The sequence below is a fragment of the Nannospalax galili genome, unplaced genomic scaffold (genome assembly GCF_000622305.1).
Source record: "Nannospalax galili isolate Female #2095 unplaced genomic scaffold, S.galili_v1.0 scaffold730, whole genome shotgun sequence".
NCBI classification, from domain to species: Eukaryota; Metazoa; Chordata; class Mammalia; order Rodentia; family Spalacidae; genus Nannospalax; species Nannospalax galili.
The window spans coordinates 277295-298430 of NW_008328000.1; the positions used below are offsets into that span (position 1 = coordinate 277295).

The 21136-nt window shown below is 41.3% G+C and overlaps 1 protein-coding gene across 2 annotated transcripts in view; it reads right to left on the reverse strand.

Annotated features, from left to right (window-relative positions):
- Positions 1–21136, reverse strand: part of LOC103739498 (zinc finger protein 709-like) — a 33769-nt gene that overhangs the window by 1408 nt on the left and 11225 nt on the right. The window contains exons 5-6 of one of the 2 annotated variants that reach the window (XR_003850518.1): positions 4861–4919; positions 26–2000 (exon numbers count right to left, since the gene is read on the reverse strand). The gene's annotated coding sequence lies outside the window, so the exon portion shown is untranslated. Of the gene's footprint in view, positions 1–25; positions 2001–4860; positions 4920–21136 lie in introns of those variants that run through there. The other variant, XR_003850520.1, reaches the window with a different exon arrangement.

Sequence of the window (21136 nt, forward strand, 5' to 3'; positions counted from 1 at the left end):
GTTTTTTTTTTTTTTTTTTTTTTTTTTTTTTTGAGACAGGGTCTCTCTGTAGCCCCAGCTGGCCTAGAACTCACTATGTAGACCACCTGCCTCTGCCTCCCAAGTGCTGGGATTAGAGGTGGATGAAGAGGGATTCTTAAGCCTGAAGGTGGATTCTGGATTTTTTTGGTCTTTTTGAGCAGGGGCTCTCTGTAGCCCCAGGTGACCTGAAACTTACTATGTAGACCAGGCTGGTCTCAAACTCACAGAGATCCACCTGCCTCTGCCTTCCAAGTGCTGGGATTAAAGGCTCACATAAGCCACCACGCCCAGCATAAGTAGATTCTTAAAATGAACATTGTTCTCCTGTGGCTGGAGGTATAGGGCTAGGGGGCTGAGAAACCCAGGTACTGGCCCAGCCAGGTTCCCAGAATGGAGATGATAGTACAGGGTGGAGGGTTATATAATTACTTTCCTGTTGCTGTAGTAAAATACCATGACCAAGGAGCTTACAGATGGAAGAGTTTATTGGGCTTATGGTTCCAGAAGGATAAGAGTCCATCATAGTGGGGGAGGCATGGCAGGAGGCATTCAGAGCAGGCAGGCACAGGAAGCAGAGAGGCACAAACTCAAAATGAGGCAAGGCTATGGACTCTCAAAGCTCACCCTAGTACATACTTCCTCCAGCAAGGTCATACCTGAAAGGTTCCATGACTGTCCCCAAATGGTGCCACCAAGTGTTCAAATACTTGGAACCTATGGGTAACATTCTCATTCAAATCACCACAGGGAGCTTTCCTTCCCATGGCACTCCTATTGGGTCTTGGCTCCTGTACCAGCCCATTGGGGCCGCCCTAGAAGCAAAGCCAAACCCAAAGCAAGAGCATAGGGAACTCTACAGGAGGCAGACACACCCTTCTATTGTTGGCTCTGGGCAGGGTGGTGCCTGCTTTGTTGGCTGCAGGTTTTCGAAGTCTGAAATGGATATAAGTAAGCCATCTCCTGTCAGCCTGCATGGGGCCACATGATGTCATACCTCTAGCACCTGCAGGCCATCCTATTTTCTGTGCTAGTCTCATCCCCCTGTTTCCAGGAGTGGCAGGTGCAGCTGAGGTGTGAGGCCTGTGGGAGAACCAGCTGCTCCCTTTGGGTCCTGGCATGGACCGTCAGAATGAGGCCCAGATGTACACACAGCACTAGACAAGACTGTCAAAACCTTAGCTTGCACCAAGGCCACCACAGTTTAATGCAAAAATACTTATGTTAAGACCTCTGCCAGCCTTGTGCTGGTGCCACCACTGTTACTGATCCTTGTATCCAAGAATTAGTATTTCACAATGCCTTACTTAAATTTTTATTATTTTATGTGTATACATGCTATGCCTGCATGTATATAAGTGCACCTGTGCCATGCAGTGCCTTCAGAGAACAGAAGAGGGCATCGAATTTCCTAGAACTGGGGTTACAAACAGTGTTAGCTGCCACATGGGTGCTGGGATATGAACCTGGGTCCTCTGCAAGAGCAATGCTCTTAACCGCTGAGCCATCTCTCCAACCACCCCCTTAATACTTTATTTAATTCTCCTTATTTTGTCTTTGAAAACTCCCTCTTGCCTTTTCCAACCTTAGTTTGCTATGGCACATCTGTCCCCATTGTGACCCTGCTGTTCCCAAGCAGCTATGGTCTTCTGGGGAATCTGTTCTTCGGATTGACAGTTAAATAACATCCTCCTTCCAGCTATCCCATCTATGCCGAGGATCTGTTGGGCAGGGACAGGGTATCCAGACACTTGTATTAATGAAAGGAAAACATCCTGGTTCAGGGACCAAGAAAGGCTGGGTTGTCATGGCAGCTGAACTCCCTTCTGCATTTTGATGCTCTTGGGTCAGCCCCAGCTCTTGACTCTTGACCAAGGTGCTCAGCCTCCAGCAAGTTGCAGAAGCACAGACAAGCCCCTACTACTCAGGTTAAAAGCAGACTAAGCATGATGAAGAGTGGTTTCCACAGCTATTCAGGATACCTAGGGATGGGGTAAGGAAAACAGGCAAAATAAGAACACTTATGATTAAATGTGAAGAGGAGAAAGTACTGTAATCTACCACCTTAATCTGTGGTTTTGGTTTCCCAGTGTCAACTGTGGTCCAGAAATAAATGAAGGCCAATATTTAGACCATTCGTATAACTTACAGTATATTGTTACAGTTCTGTTTTGGTATGCATCATTTTTTTACTGTGCTTTATAAATTATGATAGGTACATATGTATACGAAAAGTAAAGTTTGGTACTATCTGGTTTGAGCTGTCCACTGAGGTTCTTAAAACACCTCTTATGGGAAAAGTGGGTCTACTGTGTAAACATCCCACAAATGGAAAAGTGACTCTGCCCCTGACCAAGACTGGGGGCTCATGTTCAGGTCTAGGTTCTAAGAACTCTAGATCCTCAGCACTGAGATTCTCTACAAGGATCCAGTTAGATGTCCTTTTCTTAAGGCTGAGCTCATCTGTGGCCAGAGGCACTTCCCCACCATACCCAGATACTGTCAGTGCCATGAAGCCTAACTTGGACAAGTCCACTGTCTAAGTGGCCCATACTGTTATATAGCCCAGAACCCACACCTGCTGTAGGTGCCACAGCCCCTCAGGTGAAGAAAATGTTTGCTTTTACAGCACCATCTCCTAACTAGTTTGGGAAGCAGTGGGGTAGAACTGGATATACACAATGTCCTTTTCTTCTGCAACACAGAAATGCCCATAGGAGTAGACAAGGATTTAGAGTGAAGTGGGAACAGAGATGTCATGTGTGGGGAAGAGATTCCAAATGGCAACTCAACCTTGTATTTAAAATAAGTACCTGGTCAGGCATGGTGGTACATAACTTTAATCCCAGCACTTAGGAGGCAGACAGGCCTCCTCTGAGATGAGGCAGCCTGGTTTACATAGTAAATTCCAGGCCAGTTGGGGTTACAGGGAGACCTTATCTCAAAAAACCAAACAACAATAAAAAAACTTGTAATTTTTAATTTATTTTTTAGACAGGGTCTCACTATGTAGCCCTGGCTGGCCTCCTGCACGCTGAGATTAAAGGCATGCACCACCAATGCCTAGCATAATTTTTTAAAATCTCTAAACAGCATTTTCCTTCTTCAAAAGACAAATTACATAGTAATTACAGCAATTTCTGATGAGTTTATATATAGATACAGTGTATTATGTGTAAAATATGGAGAATTAAAGCTACATATGAATATAGCTACGTGGGGTGGTATTTCTGAACCTAACTGAATTGCTAGTATGAATGTACATGTTGCTTGTTCTGATAGGAAACATGGTAAATCATGACTAGGACATTATGTAAATATGGTGTGAAAAAATTGAAATTTAAATGTTAAAATTAGAAAACACTTCTTGCAAAAGAAAGCAATAAAAAAATGAAGTTGGGAAAAAGAAATGACGAGCATATAAAGCTGTTTCACTAATAGCATTGTGAGTTACTTACTAATTCAAAAGGCAAACATTTCAGACTAAAAACCAGAACTCTACAGTGTCCACAGAAGTCACTCTTTATACTAAAAAATACAAATAGATTGGATGTCACTTGGTGGTAAAGCTATTCCTACCATGCACAAAACCCTCAGCTTGATTCCCCAGCACCATGCACACATATACAACACAGACTGAAAGTAAAGGATATTTATGAATAATACACATTGACTTCATATCAGTGGGTCCCACACCTGTGGATTCAACTCACCATGGATGACAAATTTTCAAAATAATTCTAGAAAGCGGAAAAGGCAAATTTTAAATTTACCTTGTGTAGATATGATGCAGAATCCGTGCAAATAAAGTGGTGTGTGCCTTGTGTTAAGTGTTGTAAGTGATCTTGAAATTATTTTAAGCATATGGAGGATGTATGCAAGTTATATACATTTACCTCACCATTTTATTTTTATATGTATGAGTGTTTTGCCTGCATGCATATAAATGCACCTGAGTTGAACAATGCCTGTGGAGACCAGAAGAGAGTGTTGGATCCCCTAGAACTGGAGATACAGACAGCTGTCAGCCACCATGTGGGTACTGGGAACCAAACCCAGGTCTTCTGCAAGAGCAGCCAGTGGTCTTAACCACTGAGCTATCTCTCCAACCCCAACCTCACCATTTTAAATAAGGGCTGAGCTGGTGAGCCTTGGGGGCAATGTCCCAAGACACTGAAGGATGATTATATTATGCAAGCAGAAAGCACAAGAGCTATACTAGAGTATATGCTAAATAAAATAATTTTTAAAACAAAAAGGTGCTAGAGTAAGGATGAACATTTTATAGTAAATAGGGTCAATCCAACCAGGTGTGGTGGTGTACACCTGTAATTCCAGCACTTACAAGGTGGGGGCAGGAAATTCAAGAGTTCAAAGCCAGGCTAGATTGCATGAGACCCCATCTTAAAAAAAAAAAAGTGTCCATTGTAAACAAGAACCAGTACAAATACATTCGTGTGCCTAATATCACCAAATAAGTTAGCCGAAATTAAAGGTAAAAATGGAAAATTTAACAATAATGCGTAGATGTGTCAATGCCCTGCTTTCTATAACAAAAAACAGCAGAGCATCAGGAATAGAAAGACACAACTACATAGTCTACTGGACCAGAAGCATGGAGAGAACATTATGCCCACAGCAGCATTTTTTTCCTCAACTGCACAAGAACACTCTCCAGAATAGATTGTATGCTAAGCCATTAAACAGCTACATTAGTGGATAGGAATAAAATATTCTCCAATCACAATGGGGTAAACTTGGAATTTCTTCTCTTTGGGGAGGATAGGGTTTTGCTATGATCTCAGCCTAGTCTCAAACCTTGTGTTCAAGGGATCCACTCACCTCATTCTCCTGAATGCCTGGGATGATGTCTGAATGACTGGGATGATGTCTGGCCAAGCCTAGAATTCAGTAACAGAAAAATTTGGGAAATTCAAATGCAGAAACATACCCCAAAGTATGTAAGGGTAAAATAATAAAAGGAATTTTAGAAAATACACCTGAGATTTCTAGGGGCTAGAGAGATGGCTCAGTGGTTAAGAACACTGGTTGTTCTTACAGAAGACCCAGGTTCGAATCCCAGCACCCACATGGCAGCTAACAACTCTCCATAACTCCAGTCCCAGGGGATCCGACAGCCTCTTCTGACCTCCACTGGCATTGCACAACACGGGTGCACTACACGCAGGCAATACACGCATACACATAAAAATAATAAAATTTTAAAACACAAAAAATATACCTGAGATTTCTGAAAATGAGACAATGTAATTTGTAAGACAACTACAGCAGAGGGAACATTATAGATGGGAGTACATCAAAAATGATGGTCTCACCGGGTGTGGTGGCGCAGGTGGGGCTTTGTGAATTCGAGGCCAGCCAGGTCTGCCTAGTGAGTTCCAGGACAGCTGGGGCTACAGGGAGACCCTGTCTTAAAAAAAAAAAAAAAAAAAAAAAAAGATGGTCTTGAATCAGTAACCCAAGAAAAGCGAATAGAATCTAAGCAACAGGAAGGAAATAATAGCAGAAATCTGTGAAATAAAACAATAGACTGGCTAGGCGTGGTGGCACACACCTTTAATCCCAGCGTTTGGGAGGCAGAGGCAGGTGGATTTCTCTGAGTTCCAAGCCAGCTGGGGCTACAGGGAAACTCTGTCTCAAAAAGACAAAGAAAAAAAAAAAAAGGTAATAGAAACTAACAAACCAAAAGCAGGTTTATGAAAGATCAACAAGCTAGCTGTGGTAGTACATCCCTGTAATCCCAGCACTTGGGAGCTGAGACAGGAGGATGCAGAGATCCAAAGCAGCTTGGGCTGCACAGACCCTATCTCAAAGAAAAGATTCTTAAAGATCAACAAAAGAGTACTTAGAAAATAGTCAGATGAACAGTGTATGCAGCATCAAATAACTGAGGTGAAATCAAATTTCTAGACGCATACCAACTATCAAACCAACTTGAGAAAGGTAATCTGACTCAGTCTACCCACAGTGAGATTGCATTGTTTTTTTTAATACACTAAGAAAAGCCTATGCTTAGAAACTTTACTGGCAATTTATACCAAACTTCTGGAGAAGTTTTAATATGAATTCTCTCAGACTCGTCACAATGCATGTGGTAGAGTCACTGCCCAACTCGTTCTACTAGACAGTTACCATGATACCAAACCATACAAATATAGCACAGGAAAGTACCTCCATGATCAAACTGGATTTATTCCAAGAATGCAGGGCTAGTTAACAACTGTCAACCTAATAACAATCCAACACATTCTCCAAAGAATGATGTTTACTTGGGAGTACCAGAGGATTGCAGGAGGAATATGCATACCATGTAAACTAGGCATTACAAGAGGCTGAGGCACGACATTTTTTTAAGGTAAAATGAGGATTATATAGGACATTTTGAAACAATTCTTGGCTACAAGAATTAATAAGGTTGGTATGAGTCAAAGATTAAACAGTTGTTGGAGCACTCTCTTTCCTAACATCTGTATTCTGTGTAAGGTTGTTTTTCCATGAATAGTTCTCATTATTAGGCATGTGTGCATGGAACTCCACATCCTTCCGGCTTTATTTCCACTAATGTATTTGATTTATGATTTTCTTTGTTCTGTTACTATAAAACTTCATGAAACTGTTACCACATTTGAACATGGTATTTGGGGTAACCTGAGTCTGTGGTTCCAGGCCATGGTCACTTCCATTTGGCTGCAGAATATATATCTTATTCCCTTTGAGATGAGAGCTGTGATGATGCCAACTCCAACTGTGTTCATGAAATGTCACAAATTACAGGATCCGGATAGAAGCAGTCTGACCTTAGTGGGGGATTTTACTTTTTATTTGAGACTCTTGGTTTTTGGCCTTTCAGTCTCCACACAGTTGCTGTTCTTACCTGTCTCTACAATTTTATGAACAGCAAGCAGTTTACCCCTTCAAGCTGAATTATCTGATGAATTGCAGGAAAGTTGTTAATTTTTAGTTTGCTCAGGTTTTCTTTCAGGATGGGAGTAAAAATGTCCAAGCTGAGAAAAAATGAGGCATCTCATTTGGGTTTTTTTTTTTAAGCTCAAGAACAATTTTGTTAAGAGTTTAAAAGAAAACAAAGGGTAGGCGAGCTGTAAATCTCAGAAGGAAGATAGAGAAAAAGAGAGAAAGCCATGCCATTTGCAATGGAGGTCGGCAAGAAGCCACACTGCAAAAGGAGAGGGGGCTTCAGAGAAAGAGTGGAAAAGTCCAGAATGTCATGGAAAACATGTTTAGCCTTTACCCAGTTATCTGAAAAGGGGATAAAGAAAAGTAAAAGTTAAGTGCATGACAGAGGCTCCTGACAGTGCTTCCTGATGGAAATAGTGCAAAGGTCTGCCTCATTTGGATTTTTGTTTTTCTTACCACAAGTATGGGTGGTTTTAGCTGAGGCTGACCGCAAACTTGCTTTTGTGGCTGAGGATGACCCTACTTTTACCTCCTGAGGGCTGGGTTTACAAGCATGTGCCACAATACTTCACATATTCTTAGACACATTTTTTTCGGGGGGGGGTCTTTTTGAGACAGGGTCTTCCTGTAGCCTGAACTATCCTGGAACTTACTATGTAGACCAGGCTGGCCTTGAACTCAGAGATCTACCTGCCTCTGCCTCCCAAGTGCTGGGATTAAAGGCATGTGCCACCACGCCTGGCTTAGATACATTTAAAAAATATATTTTATTTATTTTGTTTTATTTGTATGCGTGTATTGCCTACATGTAGGTAAGTGCACCCGTGTCGTGCAATGCCCTTGGAAGACAGAAGAAGCTGCCATGTGGGTGCTGGGATTCGAACACAGGTCTTCTGCAAGTACAGCCAGTGTTCTTAACCCCTGAGCCATCTCTCCAGCCCTAGATACATTTTTTAAGGCACATGTGTATGCACTTGGAGTTCCCTAGAGATAAAGTACTTTATTTCTATGCCCAAAATCTCAATAAGGAAAGACAACATGATACAGAAATTTCCTGATGTTTCTCTGGGCCGCAGATTCAGCAGGCACCTGTGAGTCCCACATCACCTGATGGATGAGCAGTGACTACCAAGGGAGGACTATGTGCGACCACAGTATCTTTTTATATACCAGCTGCAGAATCACCTGCCAACTTTAGTAATAATGCCTTTATGGAAATCAGTTCCAAATCTATAAGTTGACTGGGATAACAATTGTGTGTGTAGTTAATGATAGCCAATTAAAGTAATTTTGTACATGGTTGTGTGTGGGGGGGTATACACTGAAAGGTTAATACAGAGTGTCTTCCTCAGTCACTCTCCACCTTGGTCTTTGGGATAGGGTCCTTCACTAAACCCAGAGCTTGCTGTTTCAGCTATGCTGACTGGCCAACAAGCCCCAGAGATCCTCCTGTCTCCACCTTTAGTGTCGTGATTATAGATGTCCACTGCCTGTGCTCTGCTTCTATGTGTATACTGTGGGTTCAGCTTAGGTCCTCACACTTGCACAGCAAACAAGCACTTTTCCAACTGAGCCATCTTCCTAGCCACTAATTTTATAAATTTGTTAATAATTTCTGACCCAGTAAACTTCAATTAATTGAAAAGTATTGCTGATCTTTATGCCTTATTTTTCAACAAAGTTACTGATCTTTCCAGCGTGTATGCTGAGCACCTAAACATACATTGTTAATAACTTAGTATTACATGTTAATTTTAAAAAGGTAGTGAGAGACCCTAAATATGCTGAAGTGCAACCTTCTTAACATATCTGTACACACACAGATACACTCATATACAGATAATAGATTTACATGTGTACACACATAATACAGAGAGAGAGACAGGGTTAGTTTGCGTATTTTCCCATAGGTGCTACAGGCATGATGATGCATACCTATAATTCTGGGAGGTAGAAGGATCAAAAGTTCAAGGTTATCCTTGGCTACACAGAGAGTCTGAGGTCCATCTAGACTACAGGAGACCCTATCTCAAAGAAAAAATACACCAACTGTCTGTTGTCATAAGAAACACACCTCACTGGCAAAGGTCCATACAGATGGAAAGTGAAAGGATAGAGCACGGTATCTCGGGCAAATGGAGTCAGAAAGAACACTGGAATAGGTGTAATCGTATCTGATACATCAGATTTCAGGCCAAAATTAAAAGATGAAAAAGTCACTTTATACTACCAGTTCATTAAGAATGTGCCATCCAATTTTGATTTGGGCTTTTTTGGGTTTTGTCTTTTTTTTTTTTTTTTTTTTTTTAAGTTTTTTTTTTTTTTGAGACAGGGTCTCTCACTACCTTCGACTTGCCAGTTAGGCTAGACGGACCAGCTAGCAAGCCCCAAGGATCTGCTTGTCTCTACCTCTCCTGTGCTGAGATTGTAAAGTGCATACTACCATGCCAGGCTTTTTAAAATGTAGATTTTGGAGACTGAATGCAGGTCCTTGTATTTGTAACATAAGCACCTTACAGATGAAGCTCTTTCTCCAACCCCCTCCTTTGATTTTAAAGGATAACTTTGCTTGATATAGTACTTGGTTGGTGGTTATTTACTTTCAGGATCTGGAACATATTCAGTGCTCTCCTAGATTTTGAGTTTTCTGCTGAGAAGTCTGCAGCTATTCTGATGTTTCTCTTTGTAAACAATTTGGCACTTCTTTCCTGCAGCTCTCAATACTCTTTGTTCTGTACTCCTAGCATTTTAACTATAATATGGCATGGATAAGTAATTTTCTGATCCTATTTGGTTTCTAAATGCCTCTTGTATTTGGATGTTCATATTTTCCCCTAGATTTGGGTAATTTGATTATGTTTTTCTGTGCCTTTAGTCTGTATATCAGTCCCCTCATGTACACCAAAGATTCTTTGGTTTGATCTCTTAATCATGCCCCAATGATATTGAAAGTTGTGGTCCCAGCTACTTAAAATTTTTATCTTTATTCCCATTGGAATGTAATAGCTTCTCAGCCTTGTCCTCAATCCTTGATATGTATATATGTATGTATGCATGTATGTATGTGTGTCTGTCTATGTATGTGTATTATGTATGTATGTGTATGTGTCTATGTATGTGTGTGCATGTATATATGTGTGTGTATGCATGTATGTATGTGTGTGTGCATGTGTGTGTATGTATGTATGTATGTATGTTTGTTTGTTTTGCTATAGGGTCTCACTATGTAGCCCTGGCTGGCCTGGAACTCACAAAGATCTGCCTGCCTCTGTCTCTCAAGTGACGGGATTAAAGACATGTGCCACCACACTTGGCCCTGATAATTCTTTTAATATAGTCTTGGTGATATTTTTCAGTGAGACTTAAAAATCTGATTTAATGACCCTTTCATTTCATTCTAGAAAATTTTCAGTATCTCTGTTTAATTTTTAAGTCTTGAATCATCTTTTTATTCTTGCCTTCTTTGAGGTAATTGATCATTTTCTTATGATTAGACTTTTATCTTTGCTTGATTAAATCATTTGCTTGATATTTTTAATTTAGTCATTGATGTGTTAGGAATTTTTGGAGGGGTCACAGTGCCTTGCTTTTTCATATTTCTTGTGTTTCCACATTGTAATTTGCACCCTTGTTGAAATGGATACCTATATTCCCAACAGTGATGGAAAAGGAAGAAACTAAGGTAATTAGGGTAGACTAGGACATTAAAAATGAGAATTGCCAGGCATGGTGGTGCACACCTTTAATCCCAGCACTAGGGAGGCAGAGGCAGGTGAATCTCTGTGAGTTCAAGGCCAGCCTGGTCCACATAGTGAGTTCCAGGACAGCTGGGGCTACAGGGAGACCCTGTCTCAAAAAGACCAAAAAATAGAGAGAGAATAGGTAGAACTATCAGTAATAGAGCAACTAAGAAGGCTGGGAGGGGACAGTACAGAGAAGCAAGATAAGAAGCAAAGGAAGAGTGCGAAGGGGAAGAGAATGAACAAATTAAATAGGTTTTAGTCACAGCAATAAGAAGTAGGCCTCATCAGGCATTGTCTCCTTCCTGCTGAGGACACAGATGATGGGAAGGTCACATTTTTTCTCATGCTTCTCATGTTGAAGTTTACTGGTCTGGCAGGAAGGTGATGAGCCATTTTCCCTCAGATCCAGACAGGACAAACAAGAAAGAGCTGTCTGGAGCCAGGTTCTGCCTTGTCAGCTGGTGCTTGCAAGCTTACACAATGAACTCTGTGGCGCCGAAATTACGTAAGTGATCTCTGAATGTAGGTCTTGCAGTAGGGAGAGTATGGGAGCTGCCTTCCAACCATTCCTGGTGCCTCACCCATGGACCACACCCAGCTGACTGTTTCCTCACACCAGGGACGGTCTACCAGTGCTTGTGTGGGAAATTCCCAGGCAGTGGCTGCATTTCTGCCAAATGTCTCTGAGGAGAATTCAACCAAAGCAATCTGAGAGGAAGCAGACTCTGTGTGAGTCTCCACACCCTGCCATACCAGTCTCTATCCTAGCTGTAGGCTCTGTATAACAAGACTGAGCATGCTCACAAGGAGTGTACACTATGCAAATGACCTACAATGTCCCAATATGCCAGGTAATGAGGACATTGAGCATCCAGCCTACAGACACACGAGCAAACACTCATGTACATAAAATTTTTTTTAAAAAGGAACTTAAAATGTTAGTCTTGTCCTAAAATAAAGGATTCTTCCAAAACGAAAATAAAAAAAGACAAAACCAGAAAGTTTAAGCATGTTAAGGAAATCTGGATAAGTAACAAAAAGACTTAGAAAAGATAAAACTTAAAGATATATGATTAAGTTTACTAGAATTGAAGATTATTTTCCTAGGGTCAGATTATTGCTAGACGCTCATTTCATTGGCCAAAATGGTCTAAATATTAGGAGGAATCTGCAAAAGGAAGCAATGAGACCTCAGATTCTCCAAGTTAATTTTTAAATTTGGCCCTTGGGGCACTTAACATCAGATATAAAATGGACACAAGGGTTACAACTGCAGGCACAAGAACAAACTTTCTGAAAGGGCAATGCTTGCTGCAGCTACCGGAAACCTGAGAACTGGAAAGGAACCACCTTCAGTGGGCTTCTAAGAAATAGCGCTTTACCCTCTGTAGAAAGAAATCACTGTGAAGGATAATGTCCTGCTCCCTGAAGGAGGGTAGATGTTCAGCTCTAATGATGGCTGTCCTAAAGGCTGATGCTGCCTAAGGGTTCCTGACAAAAGCCTCACTCAAGCTTGTGCTGACCTCAGTTTATCCACTCAGTATAGAAAATGACCACCTACAGTGGTCAGATCTTCCCACTTCAGTTAACTCAATCCTCCACAAACATGCTCAGAGACCCTTTTCCCAGATGATTCTAGATTGCATCAAGTTGACAACACTAGTCATCATAGAGGTCTACCCCACCTAGAGAAAAAAAAATTCAAAACAAGCTATTCTGTAGAGTTGGGTATGGTGGTACATGCCATTAACTTTAGCACTCCAGAGGCAGAGGCAGGCAGATCTTTATGAGTTCAAGGCCAGCCTGGCCTACATAGTAAGACCCTGTCTCAAAAAAAAAACAATAGAAAAAAAAAAAAAGGAGTTAGAGAGATGGCTCAGTAGTTAAGAATGCTTGTGTTTGCAAAGGACTGGAGTAGTTTTCAGTACTCATATCAAGCAGCTCATGACCACCTATAACTCCAGCCCCCAGGGATCTGACACCCTCTTCTGGCCTTCTAGGGCACCTTTGCCCATGTACACACACACACACACACACACACACACACACAATCTAAAAAAAGTAAACTCTATAAACTCATCAGTAATTGTAACCTTTGTGTTTTGGATTTATTTTTATTTATATTCTCTCTCTCTCTCTCCATGTTGTGTGTGTCTGTGTGTCTATGTGTGGGTATGTGGACGTTAGGTGCCTGCAGAGTCCAAATGTATCAGATCCCCTGAACCTGAAGTTATAGATGATTGTGAGCCACCTGACATGGGAGCCTGTTAACCTGTGAACTCTTAGTGAGCAGAGTGCTATTGTCCTTATGGGACTAGAGGGGTGGCCACACACACACACACACACACACACACACACACACACACACACACACAGAGTCAGTAATTGTAACTTTGTCCTCAAACTCAGGTCCTCTGGAAAAGCAGTATATGCTCTTAGATGCTAAGCCACCTGTTCCACTAAATTTTCCCCTCCCTCTTCTTGAGAGACCCCTGCCCATGCCCTCTGAGGTCCCAGGGCTAACAAATAGAGTATCTGTTGTTACTTGGGTTTTAGCATGGTTTATATGACATTCAGGAAATGGTGACTTACAAAGCATGAGCTCCCATAGTTCATCTTCTACATTTTGACTAAGCTTTGAGATCCTCACCATGCCCAGCCCAAAGTTCACCAGCTGTCTGTGCACCATCTCATCCCTTGAGGTCCCTGCGGGGTCCACAGGGTCCACAGCAGGCTGGCTTACTCGCCTGCTGTTCGTTGCTCCCAAAATGGTGCCAACTCCTCCTTTTTCCCAGTGTGCTCCGCTTCTCTTTTCCTCGGAGGATGAATTTACCCAACACCATCTCTCCAGCCCTCTCCATTATTTTTCTTTTGGCACTACTGGTACTCAATAATTATTATGTTCCTCTTAATCTATTCCACCATTGGATTCCTTCTAATTCTTTTGTATTTTGCCATATTCCCAATATATAATCAGTAGTGTATGTTATTTCTTACAGTCCAAGGAATCTCACCGCTAGTGGAAGCTATATAAGGATGGCTGTCCTGGGACAATCATGGTCATGGCTTTCCTGGGTTCTTGCCTGACCTGGGGTCTTTGGTTTGCATAATCATGTTATTCTTGTTTAGACCTTGTATTTTTAGTCTCCTTGTACAAACTGGGTCTTATAGGATATAGCATTTCCAAACTAAACTCTGATGGAAGAGTTCCAGCCAATTCCTCCTATAGGAGACCCAAGGCTCCCTCTCCTACCAATGTATAGAATAAGGACTTCCATGGTGTCTCTGAGGCAGAGACTACACCCCTTCATCATCATATAACAAGTCACAGAAGAGGTTTGGAGAGATGGCTCAGCAATTAAGAGTACTTCCTACTGTTACAGAGGACCTGGGTTCAGTTCTTAGCACCTACATGGCAACTCACAACTACCTGTAACTCTGTTTCAGGGGATCCAGTGCCTTCTGGCCTCTTCAGGCTCCAGTCACACATGTGGTTGGTGCACATACATACATGCAGGCACTCACATATACATACAAATAAATACTTTTTTTTTAAAGTTACACAAGACAAATCATCCTTCAACTCCTCCAAGAGATTCCTGAGACCACAGATCTCTGTGGGAAGTTGTGGTGGGAGAGTAGGGTGGAGAATGAGGTCAAATTTAGCATATGAGGGCCAGGTGTGGTGGCTCATGCCTTTATTCCTAGCACACGAGGCAGAGGGAGGTGGAGCTCTTGTGAGTTCAAGGCTAGCCTGGTCTGCATAGTGATTTCCAGAGCCAGCCAGGGCTACATAGTAGACCCTGTCTCAAAAAAAACAAAAAAATTAGCATATGAAAGAAACTAGCAGCAGAGAGGAAGACTAATCCCCCTGCCCAAGGACTACATGAAATAAGATAAAAAGATAAGATAAGCCCAATTTATAAATCTGTTATCTGGGATTCCCATCATCACTCTTTCCCACTTCCCTCCCAGCTGCAAGTGATCTTGAGAGGTACTAGCCGGGTAAATAAGAAACGGAAGGTTAACTGAAAGTGGACTTCACGATGAGGTTTTCATCCTTGATGAGGTGGGACTTGGTGATGATAAAGCTGCTCTGGGGTTATCCACGATTCTGTAAATAATTCCCCTGACCTATGCCCAATAAACTCACTGGTTCATCAAGTTGGACTTTGGTGGAATTCTTACACTGTTCTGTCCTTGATGCCCTATCTGGGGTGAACAGGCATTTGTTCACATCTGAGAAGTTAATGCAACAGCGGGAAACAGCATGCTCTTTTAAAAAAACAAAACAAAACAACATTCAACCAACCTGTGGCTTTTTAATGGTGAATTTAACTCACTATCGTTCAAGATAATTACTGATAAGCATGAACTGCCTCATTTTTGTTAACTGTAGTCTCTTTGATGGTACTTTTTCTTCTTTACATCTTTTTTTTTTTTTTAAATGTATTGGTAGGGCTAATGAGATAACGCAGTGTTGTTGTAAAAGCACTTGCCACACAAGCCCTGAATTTGATCACTAGAACCCACAGTGGAGAGAACCAGCTTCCGAAAGTTGTCCTCTGAACCTACACACGCATGCCAAGGCACATGTGTCCACCTCGCACATCACAGGCACAATAAAAAATTTTCCAAAAACTTCTGTGTGCTGGTATTTCCTCTCATTTTAAGATTTGATTCTCAGGCTGGACGTGGTAGAGCACACCTTTAATCCAAGCATTCAGGAGGCAGAGGCAGGTGGATCTCTGTGAGTTTGAGGCCAGCCTGGTCTACATAGTGATTCCAGGCCAGCTGGGGCTGTCTCAAAAAGACCAAAACAAACAAACAAACAAACAAACACATCGATGTGTTTTTAATGATGCTAGTTACTTTTCATTTGAGGTGCACATACCCTTAAATACTTCTTGTAGATCTAGGCTGATGGTAATGCTGTTTCTGAGTATTTGGGGCAGACTATTTCTCCTTCATTTCTGAAGACTAATTTTGCTAAATATATGGGGGAGGTTGTATTTTGTTTTTTTGTCTTTTTGAGACAGGGTCTTCCTGCAGCCCCAGCTGGCCTGGAATCACTGTGTAGACCAGGCTGGCCTCGAACTCACAGAGATCCACCTGCCTCTGCCTCCCGAGTGTTGTGATTAAAGACGTGTGCCACCACGCCCAGCTAAATATAGTTTTTTTAAAAAGGAAACAAATAATTGACTTTTAGTATTTTGAATATTATCTCATTCTTTCCTTGTCTGTAAGGTTTGTGCTAGGAATCTGTGATCCTAATGGGTTTTCCCTTGTAAATGATGTCATTTCCTGTTTTTAGAGTTTTCATTTTGTATTCTTGATTCATTTTGTATTCTATGATTTGTTTTGGTTTAATCTAGTTAGAGTTCTCTGAGCATCTCTATCTGGCTATCCATTATCTTTGGAGATTTCAGGAATTTTCCTCTTCACCTTTTTAAATTTTCACATGCAAACATATGTTCCCTTCTGGTGTTCTGTAAGTCTCATGGGCTGTCTTCATTTTTTTTTTTTTAATTTTAAAAAATCTAAGTTAATACAAATCAACTCTCAAGTTTAGAAATTCTTTTGATTATGCTAGTCTAATATGGACGCTCGCTATTGTACTTTTTTGCTTTTACTGTTTGAAGTTTCAGATTTAGTATTTTTTAGTTTAAAGTTCTGACAATATAATCTTTTGATATACAAATTGTAAAAAGGTTAAATCAGGCTAATTAACAGTCATTCCTGCAAAACATTTAAAATATAATCTTCAGGAGAGGGAAATAGCTCAGTAGTAGAGCATTTGTTTTGCATGTGCAAGACCCTGGACTCAACCCCCAGTATTTCAAGAAAATGTAATCTTTATAAGATTTAACAGTGTGTAATACATTATTAATTAGGATCACTATACTGTACAGTGGTTCACTGTACAGTGAGACATTATTCCCCCTCTCCAGTTAGACCTTTGTACTGTTTGCCACCAACACCCCAGTACTCATCCTCCTTACAACCTCTGTCCCTGGCTTCTGGAGACCCCTATTTCACTCTCTCCTATAAGTTTGACTTTTTCTTTAAAAAGATTCTTCCTGCAAGCAAGACCAAGGGAAGGAAATAGGACCCTGAGATCTACTGTTGGGAATGTAAATTAGTACAACCATTTTGGAGTACATCATTGAGGTTTCTCAAAAAAATAAAATTATACAATCTAGAAAGCCCAGTTTGGGGTATGTATCCAGAGACAATATATCTAAGACAAAGACAATGAAATCCATATGTTAGATAGTTTTGTACTCCCATGTTCATCTCAGCATTATTCAACAATATCAAAAATATACAACCAGGGGCTGGAGAGATGGCTCCGTGGTTAAGAGCATTAGCTGTTGTGACAGAGGACCCTGGTTCTGTTCCCAGCACCCACACTGTGGGCTAACAACTTGTAACTCCAGTTCTAGGGTATTTGATGCCCTCTCCTGGCCCATGTGGGCACTGCACAACACAAGTGCACTAACATACGTAGGCAAACATATACACAAAAATAAAAGTAAATTTTTTAAAATTTTCATGATGCCGGGTGTGGTAGTGCACGCCTTTAATCCCAGCACTTGGAAGGCAGAGGCAGGCGGATCTTTGTGAGTTCGAGGCCAGCCTGGTCTACATAGTGAGTTCCAGGACAGCTGGGGCTACAAGGAGACCCTGTCTCAAAAAGAAAAGAAAAAAACTTTCATGATATATTTTATTATATATGTGTACAATCAACCTAAGTATTCATCACTGAATAGACAAAAAAAACATGGTACACACATACAGTGGAATATTAGTTAACCTTACTAATCAAGAAAATCCCATCATGCATGATGGTACATACCTATAATCCCAGCACTTGGAAGTGTAAAGGAGGACTGAGTTCAAGGCCAGCTTTGGCTATATAATGAGTTTGAGGCCAGCTTGGGCTATATGAAACCCTGTCTCAAAACACTACCAATAGCAAAAATACCCTGGCATCCTGTGTCATACATAAACTTCAAGAGCATTATGTAAACTGAATAGACCAAACACAGAAAGGCAAAGTGATTTATTTTGACCTATTAAATAACTGGCATCAGGTGTGGTGGCACACACCTTTAATCCCAGATCTCTGAGCTTGAGGCCAGCCTGGTTCACATAGTGAGTTCTAGGCCAGTCAGGATTACATAGGGAGACCTTGTCTCAAAAATAAATAAGTAAATAAATAATAAACTGGCCATAGTGCAGAATGTCAAGTGCATACACACAAAATCCAAAAAAACAGGAAATTCTAAAACCTAGAAAAACATAGTAAAACTCATTGATAAGTCACAGCTTTTTTTTAAAGGCAAGGTCTCCCTGTGGCCCCAACTGGCCTCCACTTCCTTATGCCATCACGTCTGGTGTCACAGAATTCTTAATGGAGGCGTTGGGCTTTTCTTAGGACGAAGGAATCATGTTCCACCAAATTCATCGATATTTTAAAGGACAATAAAACTCTGGCTTTATCTACACTACAAACAGTATATGCTAGAAGGGTTATGAGTAAGGACGGCATGTGGGGATAGACAAAAGTCCTCTACCTAAGTATGGTGGTGCCTGCCTGTAATCCAACCAGAAACTGAGGCCTGGGCTACATAGTGAGATCCTGTCTCATAAAACAAAACAAAAACAAACCAGACCAGACTAATAAAAAATGTGTTCTATAAACTGGGGAAACAAGTTACATACTTCTAAAATCTTCTTTACAATCTGTTATGTTGGGGCTGGAGAGATGGCTCAGTGGTTAAGAACACTGGCTGTTCTTACAGAAGACCAGGGTTCGAATCCCAGCACCCACATGGCAGCTAACAACTGTCTGTAACTCCAGTTCCAGGGGAATCCAATGGCCTCTTCTGTCCTCCAAAGGCATTGCACAACATGGGTGCACTTATATATATGCAGGCATTACACTCACACACATAAAATAAAAATAATATTTTTTTAAAAATCTGTTGTTTTCCAGGTATATATAACATCACCTACAAATTGTGTTACTATTTTTTTCTTTGGGGACCCTTTTTAATAAATACTAGTTATAACATATAGAATACATAGGGTTGTGTTGTTTCGGGGTCAGGTCTCATTTATCTCAGGTTTCCCTCGAAGTCACTATGTAGCTAAGGATGACCTTCAACTGATCTTGCTTCTATTTCCCCAGGGCTGGCACTGAAGGTGTCTACTACCGTATACCACCATGCCCAGTTTATATGGTGCTGGGTTCTGTACATGCTAGGCAAGCACTCTACCAACCAAGCTATATACTTGGCTGTTTTTAATAGCACTAGAGAGCGCTTACTACGTACAAAACACTGCACTAAGAACTGCATGCACATTAATTCTCACAGCAGTCATATGGGGCATATACAATGCAATACTAACTTTAGAGTTTAAAAGATCTATAAATTAGGGAGTCATAATCCCAGCAATCTGAGTGCTGAGTCTGTCCTCCATTCCCAGGAAGTTCTAAAATGAAAATCATATTCATTTCTCTCCTGTTTAGTTCCTTCCTTCCTACTTTATCACCGTATTTGCAGTACTTCAGCTTATCTATGCTAAGTTAGTGATCTATTGACCCATTCCTCCTCCCCCCCCCCCCGTAGCCCCAGCTGCTCTACAACTATGTAGAGCAGGCTGGCCCCAATCTCACAGAGATCCCCCTGGCTCTGCTGGAGTAAAGGTGTTTGCCACCACACCAGCTTGATTTCAGTTTTGGAGTAATAGGAAATTTTGTTCTCTTGTTGCAACAACTTGTTTTTTTCATTTTTGTTGCTGTTGTTTTGTGTCTTTTAGACAGCGTCTTCCTGTAGCCTCAGCTGGCCTTGAACTCACAATGTAGACCAGGCTGGCCTTGAACTGACTTGTCAGCCTCTGCCTCCTGAGTGCTGGGACTAAAGGTGTGCGCCACCATGCCCAGCACAGCTTGTTTTAAGGGAACTGCATCTTCAAATTTGATGCATATAGATCATATGCCACTCCGGTATTACTCCAGTAGTTTCTTTTAAATTTTTTTTATATTTTATTTTTTATTTTATGGGTGTATTGCCTGCATGTATGTGAATGCACCCGTGTCATGCAATGCTGCAGAGGTCAGAAAGGGCTTTGAATTCTCCTGGAACTGGAGTTAAGGACAGTTCGTAGCCACCATGTGGGTGCTAGGAATCAAACCTGGGTCCTCTGCAAGAGCAGTCAGTGCTCCTAACTGCTGAGCCATCTCTCCAGCCCCTCTCTTTTAAATTTTTTAAAATTCATCATTCATGATGGTAATTATTCACTCAAATATGGATTAAATGAAATAGCTAAATCTCTTGTAGCCCAGGCTAACTACTATTTAGCTAAGGCTAGCCCTGAACATCTGATCCTCCTTGGCTTTACCTCCTTAGTGCTAGAATTACAAACATGATCTACCATGGGCTTCTTAATGCACTTTTTGATTATAAGAGTCTGTCTCTGAATGCACACTGGTAAAGACAGAAAACAGAGTCAGGTATATAAGGAATGGACAGAATTTGTGTGTATGTGTGATGTCTTTTCTGGATATATCCTTATCTATTACCATCAGTTCAGTGACCATGCCAGGTAACTCCAACCTCCTGCTCCCACCTCTCACTTTCAATATGGTTTTCTTTAGGGCTTGCCAGATGGGTCAGTGGGTAGAGGTGCTTGCTGCCAAGCCTGACAATCAGCTCAATCCCCAGGACCCACACAGTGGAAAGAATCAACCCTTACAAGTTGTCCTCTGACCTCCATATGCATATTGTGGCACATGTGCCCCCACCTGAAAATGAGTAAGTTTTAAAATGTAATAATGAAAGTATTTTCCTTAAATGATCTATCTCACTATTACTAACACCTATCCCCCTAGGGAGTAAACATAAGTAATAACAAGAACATTTATTCTACTTTTACTTCAAAAGAAAAAACTCAAATTTGTGTGTGTTTGGTATAGGTAAGCACGTGCCACATGTGGAGGTCAGAGGCCAACTTTTGGAAGTCAGTTCTGGCCTTTCACTTTGTTGGGCCAGGGTCTTTCTTGTTTGCTGCTGCACCACATACAAGGCTAGCTGACAAAGGCAACTGTAGCAGTCCCAATAGAGTTGTGAAAGAGTCCTGGTGAGCCAAGCCATCTGCCATCTGAGCATTCTATACAACTACAGTATTCTGCACAATATACAAATTTCCCTTAGGATGTTGTGGATTTCTACTCAGATAAACTGCAGCGTCCATGGGTATTTGTCTCCGTCAGGTTACCAGTAGTAGTACTCATTTACGTGGTTAAGAGGAAGAATTTAAGAGTCCAGTAACCCATAATGAAAGTAAGATTCATTCTTACTGGGATTAGCACCACAGACAGGAAGGTCATTTTGCAGATGGATACCAAACCTTATTCTTATAAGAGTAGA